The 6012-nt window shown below is 39.7% G+C and overlaps 1 long non-coding RNA gene across 1 annotated transcript; it reads right to left on the bottom strand.

Annotated features, from left to right (window-relative positions):
• Nucleotides 1–2855: 2855 nt before the first annotated feature.
• On the bottom strand, nucleotides 2856–5674 carry LOC110345554 (uncharacterized). Its single transcript, XR_002388956.2, has 3 exons — nucleotides 5446–5674; nucleotides 3620–3707; nucleotides 2856–3496 (listed from the first exon to the last, which is right to left on the bottom strand). It is a non-coding gene; the product is annotated as an uncharacterized LOC110345554 (long non-coding RNA).
• Nucleotides 5675–6012: the final 338 nt, after the last annotated feature.

Genomic DNA, 6012 nt, shown 5'->3' on the forward strand with positions numbered 1-6012 from the left:
ACTGAGCTAAATCCCCAGCCCTTTCACTTTCTCTTAATGATGTGTTTTAATTGGAATAGAAATGACTAAATTTAATTTAGTTTAGTTTTTTCCTTTTGTGGTTGTTTATTGTGTACCATTTAAGAAAATTTTCTCTACATCAATTCAAGAATTTATCTGATGTTATCCTTTACAAGCCTTATTGGTTTTTTGGGGGGATCAAACTTGGGTCCTTGTGCTTGCACAGCAGGTGGTTTTTTAAACATTTTTTTTTGGTACTGGGGATTAAAACTTATTTTTTATTAATATATATTTACAATAATAATGAATACATTTATCATGGGGAATTGATATACATGACATCTTCATCTTTTTATACTTTGTTATATATACAGATCATCAGTTTCCCTGGAATTGGTTTGGGAACACAGTTGTTGAAGGAATCAAATTGCTTTTTTTTTTTTTTTTTTTTTTGCGGTACTGGGGATCAAACTCAGGACTTTGCACTAGCCAGACAGGCGCAGCATCACTGAGCTACATTCCCAGCCCGAAATTGCTTTGTTTTCAATATAGATGTTCAACTGACCAGCAGGTCAGTGTAGTGGAAGACCAGCATGCTGCATTGTAACACAGCTAGGAGTTTCCTGGAAGCTGCCACACCCTCTCTGGACCTCAATAGAGAAGCAAGTCATTGACCCCTGCATTTTAAAGGGAAACATAAACAAAGCTGTTAAATGGGTGGGGTGTGCTTTCTTACAATGAGAACACAGCACAGGCTCCAAGATTGAAAGCTTTGGCACCTGTGTGATTATTAATCTTAGCGTCAATTTGACTGGCCTAAAGGATCCTGGGATCCTGGGATAGCTGGTAAAGCATATTTCTTGGTGTGCCTGTGAGGGTATTTCTTGAAGAGATTCGCATTTGAATCAACAGATGAGTGAAAAAGATCTGCCTTCACCATTTTAGGGGAGCTCTCCCTTTCTCCTTGAGCTGGAACACCCATCTCCTGTCTTTGACAAGAGAGTTCCTTTTTACCTGTACTTCAGACTCAAGGACTTACACTACTCCTCATTGCCCTCAAACTCCCCTTTTGAGGTTCCCAGCCTTTGTCCACAAATTGCAGTTACACCATCGGCTACCCTCCTTCTCAGACCTTCAGATTTGGACTGAATTACACCACCAGCTCTTCTGGATCTCCAGCTTGCAGATGGCAGACTGCTCAAAAACTAACCAGATTATCTATTTTAGAATTCCATTTGAAGTTTTACTACCATTGCTGGTTCCAAATGATGTGACCCATCAAGACATACATGAATCAATAAAACTTTACAACTATCAATAGACAAGAGTAGGGCCGGGGATTTAGCTCAGTGGTTCCGGCTCCTGCCTCACAAGCGAAAGGTCCTGAGTTCAATCCCCATACCAAAAAAAAAAAAAAATAGACAAGAGTCTTTAGAAACCTTTTAGAACTCTTTGCCAAAAGAGTATCAACACACTTGTGAATGCTTCAAGAGTGTAGACACAATGTGACAGATAAGCTTGGTTTTGCCAACTTCATTAGCTTTGAGATCTTTCTGAGGGTTGGTGGAGCACGCTATGTGTGTGCCAGGGTAGGTCATGGAGTCTCTATCTGGTCCCTTGCCCCTTTCTCTCTGGCACCGTTTCTCTGCACTGCTTACTAACCACCATGAACTAAGCAACTTTACTCCACCATACACTTCTAGTATGATGTTTCTGCTTTGGAAGGAGCTGACCATGGACTGAATCCCCTTAAACAGTAAGCCAAATGTGTATATTAACAAGCTTTCCCATTTAAGTTGTGGATGTTGGATATTGTGTCCAGCAGTGTGAAAGCTTGCTAATATACACATTAAAATGTAATCATGTGGCCAACACTTTACTATATAAAATCAACAATAAGAATATATATAAAATTATCCTCTCCAGCCAGGGGAGGGTTAAGTTGTTCTTCTTGTCAAAGAAAGTTTTCCCAGACTGTAGTCTTAAATGGCATTTATTTCTTACAAGCCTGCGGCAAATTCCTTTAAACTCTAGCGCATTCTGCCTAATCTTTCCTGGAAGTCCTTCTGTGTCTGTGGGTGCAGAACTGTGGTTTACCTGTACCAGGTGAGAGAGAAACCCTTGGTGCTGCCTCCCAACCTTTTTGAGAGTACCAAAGATGGTCTTGGTGAAAGGCCACCCTAGTCAGTCTCCAAAGGCTCTGAATATAAGGCCTTACCTTGGAGTCAGAGAACATCTGAAAAAGAGGCTGAAGGAGATCTATTGATTATCAGTGAGAGTAAATGTTCCTGAGAACAGAAATGGCCTACAGGAACAAGAGTAACAATATTTATCATAGCCATAGTATAAGATAACATAAGCACTATGAGAAATTTTAGTTCCTTCCTTGGTGTCTTAATCCATTCAGGGTGCTGTAAGAAAATACTATAAACTGGGTGGCTTATAAGCAACAGAAATTTATTGCTCAGATCTGGAGACTAGGAAGTCCAAGGTGCCATTAGATTCAGTTTCTGGTGAAGGCCTGCTTGCAGGCTTATATATGGCTGTCATTTTGTTGTGTCCTCAATGGCAGAAGGGGCAAAGGGCAATAACCCTATTCATGAGGACTCTACTCTCAAGACCTAATCACCTACTAAAGGCAAACTGCCTAATACCATGGCATTGGGGGTTAGAATTTGAACATAAGAATTTGAAGAGACACAAAGTTTCATCCATAAAAATCAACAAAAAGAATATTAGATATTTTCTTTCTTTTTTCTTTTTCACAATTTTCTACATTCATAAAGTACTCAAAAGCATAGTGAGAACTGACACAAATGCAAACAGAATTTTCTTATAAGAGTGCAGATTCAGGGACAGCAGTAAGTTTTGCTAACATAAGTGGAAAATACAGAAGAATTTTTATTATCTCATATTGAGAGCAGAGAGCATGGCCAAACACCTGTGGTATTTTTAATACATATTTTATTAGTAACTTTGCAATAGACTTGTGGTTTTTTAAATCATTAACTTTAATATACCTCAATATGCATACATACACTTTGTTTCAAATATCCTGTATTCAACACACAAGTCAATATCTCTCAGCCCCACCTACCACTCCCAACCCAGCAGCAGTGAGAGTCCCATGCTAGTTCCTGTTGTCACACTTCTCAGGTGACACTGCCTCCTGCTCCTGCCTCCCTTTAATACAGAGGCACAGGATGCGGGGAGAATGAACTTTACATTCATAACTGTGTAACTTCCCCAGGAGTGTGGGGAAGTAAAAATTCCACTGGGTAACCCTCAACCAATGGCCAACAGGAGTCAAAGGATAAAAATGGCTTCCTTTTGTCCCGTGGGGAGACAGTTCTGAGACTCACTTCAGAATGTTACAACAGTGCCCAGTGGCAGTGGTCCATTCCATGATGCGTCCTTGTGTTGGTTTCCCTCCTTCCCTGTTCCACCGCCTTATGCTGAGGGTCACTTCCCAAACAAGTTGTCTGAATGCAAATTCCTGTCTCAAGGTAAACAAATACTTACATGTAGTAATAATAAATGTATTAGGGTTCTCTAGAAGAAGAGAATTGACTGAAAATATGTGTATAATTATGTAATGGGATTTATTAGGTAGGCTTACAGGATCAGAGCCTGGAGAGTCCACAATGGCTGTCTGTGTGCTAAAGAGCCAGAGGATGCAGTAGCTGTTCAGTTCAAGAACTTGGAAGCTGCAGAACAAGAAGGGACAAGGATGTAGCACCAGTCTGAGGTTGAAGGCCTGGAAGCTCACAAGAGAGTCACTGGCATGAGTCTATTTTGGAAGGCTGAAGAAACTGGAGTCTGATGGCCACAGCAGCAGCAAAAGATCCATCCACTCAAGCAGAATGGAGCTTTCAAAAACTGTGCCAATTTCCTCCATTCCCTTTTATTCCATCTAGGCTGCAAGGCTATTAGTTGATGCCACCCACTATCGGAGTGAATCTCCCCCACCACACCATCAGTTTGCTGTCCTACATGTCGGTCATCTCTGGAAACAGCCCACAAGCATACCCAGAAATGTGCTTTACCAATCCGCTAGGCATTTCCTAATCCAGTCAAATTGACATATCATGATTAACAGTCACACTAAGTAATGTGCCTAAATGACAATATCTAGTTTTGAAAAACATAGTGGAAGGACCGGGGATTTAGCTCAGTGGCTTCACACCTGCCTGGCAAGCATAAGGTCCTGAGTTTGATTCCCCGGTAACAGAAGAAGAAAAAGAAAAACATAGCGGATGTCATCAACCATACTGCAAAGCAACATTAATGATGCATCGATTAATTTTACCCTCTTAATTTGAATGTTTCAAATGTGCTTATACATAGAAAATAACATGTAAGTTCAAAAATTGCCTGTGGATTTTGTGGTTACTGTATACTTTATTTTCTCTGCATTTTAATTTAAGTCTCCAGAAAAATACATTAACTTAAGATGTCATTTATGATTCAGAATCATTTCCATATTTTAGACATATACTGTTAATAGTAAACATCAATCATTGTTGATTATGAGTTTATTAGAAAAATATGGTAAGGGGGCCAGGGATTTCACTCAGTGGTGCCCCTGCCTGCCTCACAAGTGCGAGGTCCTGAATTCGATCCCCGGTACCAAAGGAAAAAAAGAAAGAAAGAAAGAAAAATATGGTAAGAAAACATTCAACTTTAATAAGTGGAATAGCTGCAGAAGCACATAACTTGCAATATTATGTAAGTTCCAGCAATACAAGAACCAGTTTATAAAATACAGATTTTTGAAAAGAATTGAACTAGTTGAATATTCACATTTATGTTTATATATTCTTAAATATTAATGCAAGTAGTAAACAGGAAATTCAGAAATTGCATTTCATTTAGCTTTTTCAAACATTAAAAAATTAAAAGTCTTTTGGGGACTAAAATATTACGTATTTATTTTTCATTGTGGTGAATCAGGGAGAGAAGACCAATAGTCATCTTTTAATTAAACTTCATGGTGAAATTTATTTATTTCTACCTTCTTACCCTTATAGGGTGCAGTTTATTTTATCAAAGGGTTTGACTTGATGAAGAATGTCAAGGGTACATGTGCTAGCATTTAATTTCCTTGTATTTATTTACTTTTCTAATTTATATCTGTTTATTTGAGAGTTTGGCCTGTTAAATTCCTAACTGATAAAGGCACTTTGTTGCAAGATACGGGGGGGGGGGGGGGGATGATTAAAGCGGAACTCCAGCTGATAAAGGGTGTACACAGGCAAGATTTGATGGCTTTTACTTCCTTATTTTCCCTTTCCACCCTAAATTCCAAATCACAGCAAACTCCAAAACAGCAGCTAATTTCAAAGCAAATCAGCTCCACCCAGCCCCAAACTGTCAGGGCTCCTGTCATTCACATTTGAAATAAATTCCTCAACTGGGAAGATCACACAAAATACACATTCATACCCAGAACACGCTCTTCCTCCTGAAGGCAGCTTTCTCAGAGGTGCAGGCAGATTTAGGATTCTGTAGGATCTGTGGTCAAACAAAACCAACATTCAGAGGACTACAGCTCCCAAGGTTGTGGTTAAGAGTTACTTGAGCAGAAACAGTAATTGCTCCCAGGAGGTCCACAGCACAGAGCAGGGCCACAAAAGTCCTTGGCCTATGCCACAGGGAAGCTGAGCTAATTAAAATACCAGATACCAACTCAGCAGAAGCCAACAGTTCTCACTGAGAATTAAAAAAGCTAAATTATTCCAGGTATTTCTTTAGAAAATGAGAAACATTTGGGGGCTCTATGGTTGAAGTGGTTGTGTGCAGGAGAGGGGAGGAGGGCTCCTACTCACTGAGCAGTTTTGTACACAAGTTAGAAAACACTTAAGTGTTCTTTTGAAGCAGGAGCGTGAACCACCAGATATTTTCTAGAAGTTTAGATATACCTCAGTGTTTCTCCTGAACATTCAGCAGCTGCTCATTGGCATTTTATAGTCTGCAGTAAGTGTGGGTCACCAAGGGTCACAGTGCGCATTT

Source organism: Heterocephalus glaber, unplaced genomic scaffold (assembly GCF_053883595.1).
Source record: "Heterocephalus glaber isolate CG9 unplaced genomic scaffold, H.glaber_assembly_v1.0 deba00001428, whole genome shotgun sequence".
NCBI classification, from domain to species: domain Eukaryota; kingdom Metazoa; phylum Chordata; class Mammalia; order Rodentia; family Bathyergidae; genus Heterocephalus; species Heterocephalus glaber.